At 37.7% G+C, this 17,757-nt stretch overlaps 1 protein-coding gene and 1 long non-coding RNA gene across 3 annotated transcripts in view; one reads left to right on the top strand and one right to left on the bottom strand.

Annotated features, from left to right (window-relative positions):
* Positions 1 to 17,757, bottom strand: part of LOC138691338 (zinc finger protein ZFP2-like) — a 67,049-nt gene that overhangs the window by 23,474 nt on the left and 25,818 nt on the right. Inside the window, exon 6 of one of the 2 annotated variants that reach the window (XR_011329847.1) lies at positions 16,515 to 17,117. The exons of the other annotated variant lie outside the window; for it this stretch is intronic. The gene's annotated coding sequence lies outside the window, so the exon portion shown is untranslated. Of the gene's footprint in view, positions 1 to 16,514; positions 17,118 to 17,757 lie in introns of those variants that run through there. 2 annotated transcript variants of the gene reach the window in all.
* On the top strand, positions 8,428 to 9,707 carry LOC138691337 (uncharacterized). Its single transcript, XR_011329845.1, has 4 exons — positions 8,428 to 8,873; positions 8,970 to 9,183; positions 9,294 to 9,368; positions 9,479 to 9,707. It is a non-coding gene; the product is annotated as an uncharacterized lncRNA (long non-coding RNA).

Here is a 17,757-nt window from a genome sequence, read left to right as displayed (position 1 = left end):
TTTTGTATCACGTAGTTAGGTTGGCTTAGGCATCTGGTTGGTTTATATCTGTGTCGTTCATACGTTTTATGTACTATTGATTGTTGGATAATTTGGTACATTTTGGTATGATAGTTTTCTCTAGTTTACGCGGAAAACTGCGTGTAGAATTCTTATGTTAAATTGAGATTTTCATTGTAACTTTTGCGTAAATATCATGAATGCGGGGCTGTTCGATATCGTGATAAAGTATCTAATGCGCCGGAGGTCAAATTGGTTGATTCTTAACTAATAGTGATATTGAGTTCCAGATTTATTATTTACGCGGGGTTTGACTTATTGTCGTCTTCCCTTTATACATGTCTCTCTCTCGCTCTCTCTGCGATAATTTATTCTTGTTTAATAGTACAGAGATTTTTATAGTAAATGAAAACTGTACTCAAATGTCAAGTATATATGGTTTCATATAGATTAAATGTGTGTGACGGCTCTAGCATGGAATACTTTTGTAAGTTATGATATTAATAACTGTGGAGGTCATTACTCAAGCCAAGTCATAACTATGAGAGATTAATGGGATCTTTACGATCGTATCAAGTTTTGGACATTTATGTACTATATTCATTTTGATTACTTCATTATATTATTCTATTTAATCTCATTAACTTATGTATTTAATCCATCAACTCATTCGTGTATATATATATAGTTTGTTAATTATATTCATTGTTATAAATTCACATTGTCTTATTTCGAAAGTCTTCCACTGCACTCACCCCGAAAACCCAATGCATATTATCCAACATCTGGCGAGGAACACCCTTGTTTCCGAATGGTCGTATGTATATATATATATATATATATATATATATATATATATATATATATATATATATATAAATTACTTTCAAAGTGCAGAAATACATTCCCTGATTTTGATAAAATAGCTACTTTATCACAGAGACTTAGTGGATCTACAAAAAAATGAATAAGATGCCTTTCTAATGGGACTAATAGAGAGTAAACCAGTACAGAGAAGAAGACCACGCGAAGAAGACAGTACACAGACAAGATCATCATTCATCTTTCATGTGCTATTAGGTTCTAGAAGAGTTCGTGTTTGTGAACAAGCATTTCTGAACTTGTATGCTCTCTCTGGGAAATCGGTCTACTGCTTAATGTCTCTTATACTTCAAGGAAAGACTCTTCTGGATAATCGTGGGAAGCATGTAAATTGTGACAATGCAGTACCTAAACAGCAATTCGTAAAATAGATCAACACATCAGGGCATTTCTTAGACACCAACCGCATTACTCAAACAAACCTCGAACATACCTAGATCCCCAGCTTAATGTTAAAAACATGTATCAGCTCTTCTGTGCAGAGAACAGAGATTTAGCTAACAGTGTGAAGTATGAGTACTATCTGAAGTATTACAATGAAAACTTCAGTGGCGGTTGGTAACTTGAAATATAGGGGGTTGCATATTGTCGGTGACAGTACTTTTATACTCTTTAGCTGATGCAGTATTCTGCATAATCAGATTAAGCTGACGCATAATAATGAACATAAGCTGTGTCTGTGTAAGTTTGCTAGACCAATGCTTGAGCACCACATAATGAGCCACTCATGACTGAAGCACCATCATAATATGTGTGAGCGATCAGTTTCTTGGGACAAGTTCCTAAATGACGATGAAGCTCATGTGTTATGCTTTTAGCCAAAGATGTTGCATCATGGCCAGTAGGAACAATGAAGTCCCAGAATCTTTCAACAGGTTTGTTGTTGTGGATATGTCTGTAAATAACCACCATCTGAAATTTGTTGGAGACATCACTTGTTTCATCTGCAGTAACAGCTAGAAAGTCCACAGTTTTTATCTGCCGTGAAATCTATTCATGACAGACTTCTAGCATAAGCGCCAAAAGCTCGTTTTGAATGATTTTTGACGTCCCCTTGAAAACTGTTGAATCTTCTAGGTGGGTCTTTAGAGCGTTGTCTAGCTCAGCCTGAAATTTATGAGACCACGAAATATGCCTAGATTAGAAGACGAAACCATCGTGACTTCTCAGTGCTAATTCAAAGGAGTCACAGAATCTAATACAATTAATGATGATATTTATCACGTTCAATGTTTCTTCTATAGGCACCGTCCAACTGAGCAACAATATTTACAGTTCCCTTGAAGGCTAAACTAAGGACATTTTTTATGTGGGTTGACTATGCCTCGTGTTTCTTAATCCTTTCATTTAGAAGATGCACATCAATCATTCCTGTTTTAGTCCACATTTATTCGCCATCAAATAACATACACGGAAAACAAAATAGAGCATTCTTGACATTGCAGATGCACAACCAATCATGTTTTTCGAACATATTAGCATTGAAAATTCTGTTAAAAAGTCCTACCCTTCGTAGAAATTATTTGCGAAAGCTTAATAGCAGGTTGGTCTACCAAGCCTTTTTATTTATATTTTCGCCTCTAATGACCTAGATGAAAATGACTGTGATTGTAAACTATTAATGGAATTCATTTTTGTACACTATTAATTACTTGGACCCGGTTGTAGAAACACCGATCAAAATATGATTGGCAATCAAGGAGGGTTTGATTGGCCATCAGTTCTATTTCTGTTACAGAAAGAACAATCAGTGTTTGATCGGAGATCAGTCTTCCATCAGATTTGATCAACAGATTTTTGCTGGTTAAGTCACTGATCATCGATCAAGTAGCCTATTTATGCTCTTCTGTTTATAATGCAGTTACTGTAATTATATAGTAAATAGTTATAGCGTAACAATATTGTTTTCGACATAATGGATTCTTCTGATGAAGAAATTTTAGAATGGAAAAAAAATATTATTAAGAAGGCGTTCCCGTGATAGACATGAATTGTCTTTATGTATAATGACAGCGAATTTGAGCAAATATTTAGGTTAAGTAAGGATTCGTGTATTTTGTTTCTTTAAAAAATTGAAACAAATATATGCAGACAGACAAATCGAAACCTTCCACTTTCTCCTATGAACCAAGTTCTAATAATGCTGAGATTTTATGCTGTTGGAATTTTTCAGGCGGTCTTGGGTTATCTTGTTAGGGTCCACAAATCAACTATTTGCCGAGTAGTTAGGAATGTTACGTATGAAGTTGCTTTGTTATGGCAGGGTCTCATAAATCCCCAAACTTCAAACAGGGAACGATTTGAAATCCAGAGAGAATTTTCAACCATGTCAGGATTTCCAAGAGTAGCCTAATATTGGTTGTATAGACTGCTCACATCCCCATCCAATCACCTTGTTGAAATGATACCGAACTTTATCGAAATAGAAAAGGTGAATATACAGGCAATATGTAATCTACACCATCATTGAAATTCTGGAATGTTGTAGCCCGTTGGCAGGATTCTACACATGACAACACAGCTCCATTTGTAAACAGAGAGATGGGAAATGGAATTATTTTAGGTTATGGTGGCTAAGCATATTCCAATTTCTTGTCTACTCCCCCAGCAAATCCCACAACAGAAGCCCCCTCACGTTTTTTTTTTTTTTTTCGCTATATTGTAGTCTATATACAAATAGAACCCGCCTGTTTCCTTTCTACAAAAAGCAACAACACAGCAAAACATTCACTTGAACATTCACTTGTTTTCCTAGTCACCGCCCACTTGATGCATTCGTTTCGCGACTTTTAAAGAGCAACCGGAAGTGACGTAGAACCTGTGCAAAGATCAAAGTCGCCATGGATGATCAGTGCGACATTTGTAGGAAGACTGTCAACAACAAAGATAACGCAACACAATGCGAAAACTGCAAGAGAGTGCAGCGGGCTCACGAGAGGCGAGTTCGACATAGTGAAGAGAAGAAATTGCAAACTCACATGGTTATGTTCAGATTGCAAACCGAAAGTACTGAAGACAGCCGAAATAGAAAACAAGATTATAGGAAAACTAAAAGCCCAAATGGAAGCGTTCATGGACGACATCGGCATAGAAAAAATGCTGAGAGGAAATAAAAACAAATATTCGCCAAGAACTACAACAGCACCTACAAAGACCATCAGTAATAAAACAAAAAGCCCCCAACCCACCAACTAAACAAGGAAACGAAGGAGTCTCAGAAGACACCTCTCAGAACGAAACAACCGAACCAGTAGATGAGAGGAAAGAAGAAAGAATAGAAGTAGAGGACGAACACTCAAGTTCCGAGATCCAAGGAAATGAGGAATCACCAGAAGAAGAGCGAGGCACTTGGGTAGAGGTGGCGAAGAGGAAGAAACCCAGGGAAAACACTGGCACTAGGGATCCAGAAAATATACCCATAAGAGCGGCGGATAAAACAGCATGGCTATACGTGGGACGCCTGCACCAATCCGTCGAGAAAGAAGGCCTAATCAAATATCTAGAAGAAAATGGAATAAGTGGAGCAACAGAATGCGAAGAACTAAGAGTAAAAGGAATAAACAAAGCATTCAGAGTTGGCATCCCGTTCGAACTAAAAGACCTAGCGGAACAACCGGAATTCTGGCCAAGAGGAGTCGTCGTAAGACAATATATTTTTCGGAGGCAGGGCAGACAAGGCATACGATTATAATGTCACGAGCAACTCTTAAAGACGGCTACATGGAACACAGAAGGCCTAATAAACGCTTTGGACATGATACCAGAGGATAACCTCGCAAAGTTCGACGTGATAGTACTCACCGAAACGTTTCTGAGAAAGGAATGGAATGCCAAAGGCTTCTATACGGTTAACGCGCTTGCCACTCAAGGCCAGAGAGGCAGACCAGTGAGTGGCATCACCTGCCTCATCAAACCAGAATTAGCCCCATTTAAAATTGAACGGAAATCACCTGAAATGCTAATAATTAGAACCAGGCTGTGCACTATTATAGGCGTGTACTTATATCCGAACTACAAAGAAGAGGAGATCATAGACATCATAAGTGGCGGACTAGCGCAATCGCAACAGCAGGAGCTAGTGATAATAGCAGGAGATATGAACTGCAGGATTGATGTACGCAACCATAAAGCTGAAACTGTCCTACAATTCCTCGAAGAAGAAGGATTAACCTTAATAAATAAAGCGTCCGAGAAAACCTATGTGTGCCATAATGGGAGCAGCACAATTGACCTTGTGCTGACGAACATGAAGGGCGTCAGGAAGGTGGCACAAGAAGTGATCAAAATAGCAGCAAGAAAACACATGCCTGTCGCAACGACATTTACACTTCAGAAGGAAAGCCCGACCTGCCCCCGGAACCCGAAGATCTCAAGGAAATTAGATACGCAGAGGATAGAACAGTCCCACACCCAAATCAAAGAAGCAGAACAGGAGATACAGACTGGACACATTGACAGAGCAGTAAACAAACTGGAACACATTATTACAAACGCCACAAGAATCACGAAGCCCAATGAAAGGAAGGCAAAACCCTGGTTCAACAGGAACTGCTACCAGGCTAGACAGCTAGCCCTCCAAAAGCTCCACAACGCCTTAACCTCGCGATCAGAAAAGACTCTCAAAGAATACGCAAATGAAAGAAGAAAATACAAAACACTCATAAGAGAATCCAAGAGGGAGTACTATGAAGAAAAAGCCAGAGAGATTATAGAGGAGTCAGAAAACGACCCATTTAGAGTCCTGAAGCAAAGAAAACCGACGTTCCCGAGGGATATCCCCATGGACACATGGGTACAGCACTTCACCGAAATTCTGCAATCAAAAGACACCAGGCCGCACAAGGAAACGGCAAAGAAAGAAGAAGACTCTTTCCTCGAGCCATTCACACAGGATGAAGTCCTGAGACTGGTCATGGGATCAAAAGACAAAAAGGCCAGTGGGCCGGACAATATCTTCAACGAGCATTTAAAGAGCGCAGCCCCAATGCTCATAAAAGCCTGGACGGACCTCTTCAATGAATGCTTGTTGAGAGGGAGTATTCCAGAGCGTTGGAGAACATCGAGGATTAAAACGCTATATAAGGGGAAAGGCAACGCTAGTGACCCTCATACATACAGAGGCATCGCTCTGGAATGCACACTCCTGATAATACTGACGAAACTCGTCGCAGAAAGAATAACAGCACTAGTAGACCATCATATACCAGTAGAACAATTTGGCTTCAGAAAGAACCGCTCCACAATACAAGCCGTGGAATGCCTCCAAGAAAATATAAAAGAAGCGCTCCACCACCCGAAGGGGAAACTCTACACGGTGTTTGTGGACTACACAAAAGCGTTCGACACAATCAATAGAACAAAACTCATAGCCAAACTAGAGAACCTGATAGGAAGGAGAAACCCCATAGCCAGACTGATAAGGGACATCTTGATGGAGAATAGTATTCGGATCGACGACACAATTACAGTGTCAACACCGATAGACCAGACAACAGGAGTTCTTCAAGGGGATCCGCTCAGTCCCCTGTTGTTCAACATAGCGACACACGACGTAGTAGAGGCAACGAAAGCAGAAGGACTGACGACTTATCTGTATGCAGATGATATGGTCATGGCATCCACATCACGAAATACGCTGCAAGGAGCACTCGACAGATTGGTAGAATGGGCCAGAGGAAATGACCTCACTTTAAACAGGACAAAAACAGTGGCGATGACGTTCAAAAGAGGGGGAAAACAAGCGGCAGCAGCCGTGCTGTACCTGGAGGGCGAGCCACTGACCAACGTAAAGACTTTTAAATACCTGGGGATAACCCTGCAACAAAATGGATCGACATACACAGCCCACATCAAAGACAGAGTGGCAGGGGCAATGATCGCCATGAATGACATTCAGTACCTAACCAGGATCTCGTTGGAAACGGCGATGAAAATCTTCACGGTTAAAATAGTGCCTATCATCACATATGGCCTCGAAATCGTCTGGCAATACCTCACTAAAAGTAACCTGAAGGACCTCGAGAAAGTGAAAGCGACATATCTGAAACGGGTACTTGGCCTGTCCAGATTTGCACCATCCAGAATCGTCTATGAGCTAACCACAGAACCTATGTTACTAGAAGACCTACGGCTGCAATTCCTACTGCCATCAACATCAGCATACGAGAGCACCGTCCTCGAACACCAACGTAAGAAAGCAGAAATATGGGAGGAATTCTACGTCACGGACGCCATGGCCAGAGAGGACTGGAAGGAGGCCAACTACCTACAGAGACACCTGGTGACTAGATTCGCGACCCATGGCTTCCACTTCAAAATATGCCGCAACACCAGCTTTCACGACCCGAACGAAGAGTGCATGTGTTTACTTTGTGACGAACTATGTGGAAGATACCATGTGATGGAGTGTAAAAACCGATTAGTTTCACTGACCAAGTTCTGCAGCAGCGAAAGCTAAAATAATATATTATCCTGCACATTGTGCGCACTTCCGTTATTATTAAAGAGCATCAAATTGGCTGTGGTTGCTAACTAGCGCTGCTGTCAAATGTATTTCTTTCTCAAATCAGCAATTAGTAAATTGAGACAAGTTGATTGGAGATTCACGTTTGTGCAACGCAATGAACAATCAAATATATCAGACATCAACTGACTGGCGATCAGGGACTGATTTGATTTGCGTTTCTGCAACTGGGCCTTACTCTCTTATAATTAACATTTTCAACAAGACAACAAAAACTCACACAACACCTGAAGCATAAAACGCGGTATAACGTACTAATACAGCAATATGATCAAGAAGGCAGTGATTTCAAGGCGCGAAGCCTTGCGTCAAACGACGTGTGTATACACGTCATAAACTGTCTGCTAGTGAAGGCCACGCCTCCAGAGTTTCTCCCCGCAACTGCCACTCTAGCCACAGTATAGAGAACATACAGTAGGGACATATAAGCTGTTTCGTGGGAACAAATTCTGAGTGCGCATGTCACAAAACCGGGTGTATTATCTGAAACCTCCACCAGATAGATCTGCATGTACGACAGTGCTGGCATAATTTAATATTAACTGAAAACATTACATTACTCATCTTTTAACAATTTGAAAGACATAAGGCAAAGGAATGGCAATATAACCATAATAATAATTACTTCCGTATGCAATCATCATGAAAATATTCACTAATTGACGCTAAAGTTCAAGTCACTGTTTGAGGCTTATGTTGGTAGAATTGATCCAAGTACAACGTAGTACATCATGGCGTCCGTTGCGGTGAAGTGCGAACATGAACGTCAACAATAAGTATTTTGACTTCCTAGCGACATAATATTAATGATAGATAATGATAATGGCTAAGAGCACAAAGATTGTATGTACAAAAAGAATGTAAAAAAAGTGTGTGTTATTGGTACTGCCTGATTTGTCTTGGTGTAACTTACTCTTCATCGCAAACTGAAACCGTTAAATTCGGAGTTGCGCTTGGGCGTGGGTTCGATCCTCACTTGGACTGATTACCTTGTTGGGTTTTTTCTGAGGTTTCTGTACTGCAACGCGAATTCAGGTAATAAATGGCGAATTCTTGTCTTCGTCTTGTCAAATGCCACCTCGCTATCACCAATCCCATCGATGCTAAAAAAAACCTAGTAGTTGAAACAGCGTCGTTAAATAACTTCAAAAACACTCTTCATAAAAACTACAGAGCATTGTGACAAGATAAAACCCATTTCGCCACTTCACAACATTTGTTTTTCATTGACATACAACCTTTGTATTCTTACTCACTGCTGTCTAATAATGAAACGAAATTAACCTAAGCTACATTATTTCCCGATTATCTCTGATCACAGGTATTAAGTGGCAGCAATCTCAAAGAAAATGGATACTCAGAAAACAACAACACGAGGTGGTATTTGCGCTGTGAAATTTTGTTGCAATAATAAAAGGAACCTAAGTCAAAATATAAGCTTATTTCGTTTTCCAAAAGACAGAGATAGGTAAGTTCAATTAGATGATCACATATCTTAAAAAAATTACGAACTTCTTCACTCAAAAAAAAAAAAAATTCTGATACATACTCAATTTAATTTCAGATGTAAAATATGGGTTCAAGCATGTGGCTGTGAACACTTATTCCGGATTATGAGGGATCTTAATGGCTCAATGTATAGGGTATGCAGTTTACATTTTCCACAAGAAATGATTACAAAAAAAGCACTTCCAAAGTATCCCGATTAACTGCAGATGCTGTTCCAGTGCTAAACATACCTGAATTTCGAAATAATTCAGTACAACATGCACGTTCAGGTTAGTATTAATTTTTGGCAATTGTGAAAGTTTTAACAAAGATGCCAGTGAAAACAATTCCATTTCTGTGAGTTAACCTAAATAACAATTAATTAATTTCTTATTTCTAGATGGAGGACCGCATACTGGCCCATTCCACATTGTACCAGAATTTCAAGAGAGTGCAGTACAACCTACACGTTCTGGTTAGTATAAATTTTTGGCAATTGTGAAAGTTTTAACAAAGATGCCAGTGAAAACAATTCCATTTCTGTGAGTTAACCTAAATAACAATTAATTCATCTCTTATTTCTAGATGGAGGACCGCATACTGGCCCATTCCACATTGTACCAGAATTTCAAGAGAGTGCAGTACAACCTACACGTTCTGGTTAGTATAAATTTTTGGCAATTGTGAAAGTTTTTACAAAGATGCCGGTGAAAACAATTCCATTTCTGTGAGTTAACCTAAATAACAATTAATTCATCTCTTATTTCTAGATGGAGGACCGCATACTGCCCCATTCCGCATTGTACCAGAATTTCAAGAGAGTGCAGTACAACCTACACGTTCTGGTCAGTATATATATTTGGCAATTGTGAAAGTTTTAACAAAGATGCCAGTGAAAACAATTCCATTTCTGTGAGTTAACCTAACTTACTTACTTACTTACAAATGGCTTTTAAGGAACCCGAAGGTTCATTGCCGCCCTCACATAAGCCCGCCAGCGGTCCCTATCCTGTGCAAGATTAATCCAGTCTCTATCATCATACCCCACCTCCCTCAAATCCATTTTAATATTATCCTCCCATCTACGTCTCGGCCTCCCTAAAGGTCTTTTTCCCTCCGGTCTCCCAACTAACACTCTATATGCATTTCTGGATTCGCCCATACGTGCTACATGCCCTGCCCATCTCAAACGTCTGGATTTCAAGTTCCTAATTATGTCAGGTGAAGAATACAATGCGTGCAGTTCTGTGTTGTGTAACTTTCTCCATTCTCCTGTAACTTCATCCCGCTTAGCCCCAAATATTTTCCTAAGCACCTTATTCTCAAACACCCTTAACCTATGTTCCTCTCTCAGAGTGAGAGTCCAAGTTTCACAGCCATATAGAACAACCGGTAATATAACTGTTTTATAAATTCTAACTTTCAGATTTTTGGACAGCAGACTGGATGATAAGAGCTTCTCAACCGAATAATAACAGGCATTTCCCATATTTATTCTGCGTTTAATTTCCTCCAGAGTGTCATTTACATTTGTTACTGTTGCTCCAAGATATTTGAATTTTTCCACCTCTTCGAAGGATAAATCTCCAATATTTATATTTCCATTTCGTACAATATTCCCGTCACGAGACATAATCATATACTTTGTCTTTTCGGGATTTACTTCCAAACCGATCGCTTTACTTGCTTCAAGTAAAATTTCCGTGTTTTCCCTAACCGTTTGTGTATTTTCTCCTAACATATTCACGTCATCTGCATAGACAAGAAGCTGATGTAGCCCGTTCAATTCCAAACCCTGCCTGTTATCCTGAACTTTCCTAATGGCATATTCTAAAGCGAAGTTAAAAAGTAAAGGTGATAGTGCATCTCCCTGCTTTAGCCCGCAGTGAATTGGAAAAGGATCAGATAGAAACTGACCTATACGGACTCTGCTGTATGTTTCACTGAGACACATTTTAATTAATCGAACTAGTTTCTTGGGAATACCAAATTCAATAAGAATATCATATAATACTTCCCTCTTAACCGAGTCATATGCCTTTTTGAAATCTATGAATAACTGATGTACTGTACCCTTATACTCCCATTTTTTCTCCATTATCTGCCGAATACAAAAAATCTGATCAATAGTCAATCTATTACGCCGAAAACCGCACTGATGATCCCCAATAATTTCATCTACGTACGGAGTTAATCTCCTCAAAAGAATATTGGACAAAATTTTGTACGACGTCAACAAAAGTGATATTCCTCGAAAGTTACCACAGTTCGTTTTGTCCCCCTTTTTAAAAATAGGTACAATTATGGACTCCTTCCATTGTTCTGGTACAATTTCCTTTTCCCAAATAGCAAGTACAAGTTTATAAATTTCGCTATATAATGCACTTCCACCCTCTTGTATTAATTCTGCTGGAATTTGATCGATACCTGGAGACTTGTACTTTTTCAGATTTTCTATCGCAATTTCGACTTCTGAAATTGTGGGTTCGGGTATAAATGGCTCAGCAGTTTGTATTTGAATTTCGTCCCGATCATTTCTATTTGGCCTATGTACATTTAGTAGTTGCGCAAAATAGTTTTTCCATCTGTTTAGGATTGATGAAGAGTCTGCAAGCAAGTCACCATTCTCATCCTTGATCACGTTTACCCTTGACTGATATCCGTTCTTAAATTCCTTTATACCCTTATATAAATCTCGAATGTTTTTATTCTTACTATTTGTTTCTACCTCATTCAGTTTTTCCTTCAAGTAACCTCTCTTTTTATTCCTAAGTGTACGACTTGCTTCCCGTCTTTCATTGAAATAATTATCTCTATTCTCCTCAACTGGATCCTGTAAGAATTTCAATTTTGCCTGTTTCCTTCTTTCTACTACCATGCAACAATCTTCATCAAACCACGGTTTCTTTTTCTTAGTTTCATAATAACCTATGCTCTGCTCAGCTGCAATTTTGATACTATCTCTGATATTTTCCCACATGCTATTAACATCTAATTCTTTCTCAACTTCGTCGGAACTTTCTAAAGTGGCAAACCTATTCGAAATTTCGACCTGATCATTTTGCTCAGCTTCCTCGTCCTTTAATTTCAAAATATTGAATTTAGTAATATTAACTTGTTGCTCTACTCGCTTGGCTACTGATAATCTTTCTCTTAATTCTCCAATCACCAAATAATGGTCAGAATTACAGTCTGCACCTCTGAAAGTTCGAATATCTACTATACTAGTATGTCTCCGTTTATCTATCAAGACGTGATCTATTTGGTTGTGTGTCAATCCATCTGGAGAAGTCCAAGTATATTTATGTATATGTATATATATGTATATCCTTATGGGGGAATGTTGTACTTGTGAGTTAACCTAAATAACAATTAATTCATCTCTTATTTCTAGATGGAGGACCGCATACTGGCCCATTCCACATTGTACCAGAATTTCAAGAGAGTGCAGTACAACCTACACATTCTGGTTAGTATAAATTTCTGGCAATTGTGAAAGTTTTTACAAAGATGCCGGTGAAAACAATTACATTTCTGTGAGTTAACCTAAATAACAATTAATTCATCTCTTATTTCTAGATGGAGGACCGCATACTGCCCCATTCCGCATTGTACCAGAATTTCAAGAGAGTGCAGTACAACCTACACGTTCTGGTCAGTATATATTTTTGGCAATTGTGAAAGTTTTAACAAAGATGCCAGTGAAAACAATTCCATTTCTGTGAGTTAACCTAAATAACAATTAATTCATCTCTTATTTCTAGATGGAGGACCGCATACTGCCCATTCCGCATTGTACCAGAATTTCAAGAGAGTGCAGTACAACCTACACGTTCTGGTCAGTATATATTTTTGGCAATTGTGAAAGTTTTTACAAAGATGCCGGTGAAAACAATTCCATTTCTGTGAGTTAACCTAAATAACAATTAATTCATCTCTTATTTCTAGATGGAGGACCGCATACTGCCCCATTCCGCATTGTACCAGAATTTCAAGAGAGTGCAGTACAACCTACACGTTCTGGTCAGTATATATTTTTGGCAATTGTGAAAGTTTTAACAAAGATGCCAGTGAAAACAATTCCATTTCTGTGAGTTAACCTAAATAACAATTAATTCATTTATTTCTAGATGGAGGACCGCATACTGGCCCATTCCACATTGTACCAGAATTTCAAGAGAGTGCAGTACAACCTACACATTCTGGTTAGTATATATTTTTGGCAATTGTGAAAGTTTTTACAAAGATGCCGGTGAAAACAATTCCATTTCTGTGAGTTAACCTAAATAACAATTAATTCATCTCTTATTTCTAGATGGAGGACCGCATACTGCCCCATTCCGCATTGTACCAGAATTTCAAGAGAGTGCAGTACAACCAACACGTTCTGGTCAGTATATATTTTTGGCAATTGTGAAAGTTTTTACAAAGATGCCGGTGAAAACAATTCCATTTCTGTGAGTTAACCTAAATAACAATTAATTCATCTCTTATTTCTAGATGGAGGACTGCATACTGGCCCATTCCGCATTGTACCAGAATTTCAAGAGAGTGCAGTACAACCTACATGTTCCGGTTAGTATAAATTTTTGGCAATTGTGAAAGTTTTTACAAACTTGTCGGTGAAAACAATTCCATTTCTGTGAGTTAACCTAAATAACAATTCATCTCTTATTTCTAGATGTAGATCTACCTGGACCTTCGAATGTATACAACAAAGGGAGTATATCTGAAGAATGTTCATTATCAGTGACAAATGTAAACACACAAACACCAACTGTGCTCAGTTCCAATACCCCTAGAAAGCGAAAACTAAAACGTAGCATCTGTACTTTAAAGAGAAAAAATAGGAAAATGGAAAAACAAATTGAAACCAATAACGAGAAATCTGTATTGTCAGATGTTACATGTGAAGACTTTAAAGTGTTATGCGAGAAATTCCTCCCTAAAAAATGTATTGATTTTGTTAAACAGCAGGCCGATCTTCCTAACAAGACACCCCATCAAAGAAAATACTCCGAAGAATTTTTGAACACTTGTTTGAAAATATATTTTATGGGTCCTAAAGCTTACAGAGGTATGTCCAAAATATTTACATTGCCAACGAAAAGAACCTTGAACAGGATCACAGAAAGTATAGATTTTAAAGCTGGCTTAAACAATTTCATCTTTGAAGCTCTCAAAGAAAAGATTCTTACATTTTGTGACGCTGATAGAAATTGTTGCCTTTGTTTAGATGAAATGTCCATAAAATCTAATTTGTTTTATTGCATAGGGAAAGATGAGGTGGTGGGATTTGAAGATTTGGGGGAAGGAAAAAGTTTTAGGCCAGCTTTAAATGTTTTGGTGTTCATGCTGAAAGGTATATATTACAACTGGCATCAGCCTCTTGCCTATTTCTTTGTTCATAATACATGTTCAGCCTCAAAACTGAAAGATTTGCTGTACACGGTTATTTCAAAAGTGAATGCTATTGGTTTGAAAGTTAGAATAGTTATTAGTGACATGGGAGCCTCAAACATTAAGCTAGCTAATACCTTATTCAAGGATGAACCAGTATTTCTAGTTCAGAATGAAGAAATAATTTATATGTTTGACACTCCACATCTTAAGAAGGCGACAAGAAATAATCTTCTAACCAACACTTTTCACTTCAGAGGGGAGACGACCGCTTGGCAATATATTGTGGAATTTTTTAACAAAGACCAAGCATTGCCAAACAGATTGGCTCCTAAATTAACGGATTCACATATGCATCCCACAAATCCAGAAAAAATGAAAGTGAAATTAGCAGTTCAGGTTTTAAGTTCGACAGTTGTAGCTGCAATGTCGATGAAAATTTCTCTTAGAGGTAGTGTTACAGAAGATTATAAATATGGTGATAAAAAAACAAATCATTCACTGTCACAAAACACCTTAACAGGATTAGCAAGCAAAGCAGTATTATGAGAGAATCAGTACATGTATCAAAACCTAAAAGAGATTTAACTGAAATGTATAATAAAATTATTATTAGTATTTATCTTGTATGTAGAGAAGTTTCCATGGTGTGTTTTCTGGCCTGTATGCAATATTACATTATAATTTTTGAAAGAAGATGCAGTCTTGTGTGTATTTATATTTTCATATGTTAGCGCGATGTATTTTTTTGTGTTCTTGTGTGGTGTTTGTTTCTTGTGGTCATAGTATTAATAGTGGTAATGTTTCGTCTTTTTTTTTATGATGTAGTCTGTTATGTTGAAGTGTATCCATTCTCTTATGCTGTGTATTTGATAATGTAAATTTCCTCATTGTTGGGTCATTTGTATGTTGATTAATTTGTATACCATGGACCAAAATGCTGCACGTTTGTGTTCTATTGGATAATTAGATGTGTTGTGGATTCCCTATAAAACTGTCAGCACTTGTTTAATGAAGTATTTCATTTCAATGATGAACATTGAAACTGTCGTATGTATTTTGGTATTAGTACTGTAATTGTGTTTTGGATACATAGTTATGTGTTATAATAGTTGAAGTAAATAATTACTATCATACATCAACCCCTATCAACATCTATGGATTGTAACATATACCTGAAAATTCACTTCCTTCACTCCCATCTTGACTTTTTCCCCGAGAATTATGACGATTTCAGTGATGAGCATGATGAGCGCTTTCATCAAGAAATTTCAACTACGGAGAAAAAGAAAATACCAAGGACAGTGGAGTACCAATATGCTAGCAGACTATTGTTGAACTTTATCTCGTGATTTACTTCATGTCCAGTATAAAAGAAAATGCAGAAAAAGAAAGCTGTAATCTTCTAAACAGTGAATATTTAACCTTATTATTATATAAAGCAGTATTTTGAATAGATATAAATTCTAAAATTTCTCAAAAACCGTAAGCAACAACGGTTTTTGTCATTTTCGTATTCAGGAGGCTCAAATTATATAAAAAAACATGTATCACATGATCAGCGCAGAAAAAAAAAGTTAAAATTTGTTCGCAGTGTTATTAGGCCCACTTTGTACACCCAGGTAGTTAGGCCTACAATTCTGCAATGCTTGGGGAAAGTGGCATTAGTTTCCACAAACATTTTGTAATAATTTATTGACAATTTACGGAACATCTGCTCGCTTGGGAAAAGAGACACAAGTATTTCTCCCATTACAATAATTCATACAGAATAAAATCAAATCGACATAAACCAGTGTAAAGACAGTTTCCCTGGTGTATGTGTTTTGTAACATGATCCAAGACGAAATGCAATGGATATGAAGATACAGAATAAAACATAAGCACTTAGCTAAAAGTTTATTTCATTTCGTTGATGAACACTGAAATTGTCGTGTGTATTTTGGTATTATTACTGTAAATTGTGTTTTGGACTAAATATTATGTAGTTACATATAATAGTTAAGGTAGATAATTATTAGGCCCACTTTGTATATCTAGGTACGTAGTTTGGCCTACAATCAGGTACTGGTATACAGTGAACATACATTTTTAATTGCTACAAGCTACCCGAATTCTTGTTTATTTATTGAATGTTTCCCTGGTGTATGTATTTTACAACATAGTGTGATCCAAGACAAAATGCAATGGATATTGTGATACAGAATAAAACAGCACGCACTTCGCTAATAGTATATTATTTTATTTCAATCATGAACACTGGAATTTTATATGTAACTTGAAAAGAAAAAGTAAATTTTCATTAGACGTACATTATAAAACAAATATCGCTATATAACGAAGGAGTACAACAGTTATTACATATGAAAGTTTAACCACAATAGTTTAACATGTCTAAATGTGATCTGAACAGCTGAACGTTAGCTCAGCTGTCAGCTCTGCCGATACTAGCGACATAGTTGGATTCATTGAGAACTAGACCTTGCTGAGCTCGATTTTAGTACCAACAACATCAAAGGTGCCGACAAGAATTGTCCCTACTGTATGTTCTCTATACTGTGCTCTAGCACCCAAAGTCCCTTAGCAGACACAGAGTTAACAAGGCTAGTACAGATGAACATACAAGTGCTCTACAGATAATAGGGGTATTTCTTATTATGTTTAGAAGAGTATATAGGACTACTGGTACGTCATTAATGATTATTACACACATTTTGATAACATTTCTGGGGGTAGCGCTAACTTGCTACTCCCTTCTAGAGCCGCCCCTGATGGATTCATATTTGGTCGTCCTCAGGTGGATATGTGTTCGAAGTGTGAGAATCTAAAAGTAAAGATCAAATATACAACACTGAATGAAAATGCTAAAAGGGCTGCAATTGCGCAATTAGTGATTCATAAAAGAAGAGCAGCCAAATTTTGTAAGAAAATAGAGGAAGTAAAAAAAAATGTGCCAAGAAGATGATAGTGTTGCAGCTATACTTTGAGATTACATGCAGAATATCCAACTTTCAGCTTTCCCTGTACAAAAATGTTTTATCTGCGAAATTCATGGCTTTACTTATTTTGCATACATATAAAGTGAGACAATGCACACTTCTGTATATATCATGAAGGTCAGGTCAAAAGAGGACCAGATGTAGTTTGTACCTTTTTGCAAGATTACTTTCATCAGCTTCAACCAACTGTGAAGACTTTTATGTGTTCAGGGATTCTTGTGGTGGACAAAACAGAAATCACACAGTTGTGCGATTTTTATTGTCAATAGTGATGACAGGAAAATTCAATATTATACACCAATATTTTCCTGAAAGAGGCCACTCTTTCTTGCCAAGTGACCGCGACTTTGGTCTCGTAAAGCTTGTCCTCCAATGTCATGATCAAGTGTATACTCCCTTCGAGTATATTTCACTGATATTATCAGCTAGGAAATGCCCAAACGCTTTAATGGCAACAATAGTAAC

This window comes from Periplaneta americana, chromosome 16 (assembly GCF_040183065.1).
Source record: "Periplaneta americana isolate PAMFEO1 chromosome 16, P.americana_PAMFEO1_priV1, whole genome shotgun sequence".
NCBI lineage: Eukaryota > Metazoa > Arthropoda > Insecta > Blattodea > Blattidae > Periplaneta > Periplaneta americana.
The sequence above is the reverse complement of the archived record's forward strand: the minus strand, read 5'-3'. Positions and strand labels throughout refer to the sequence as shown.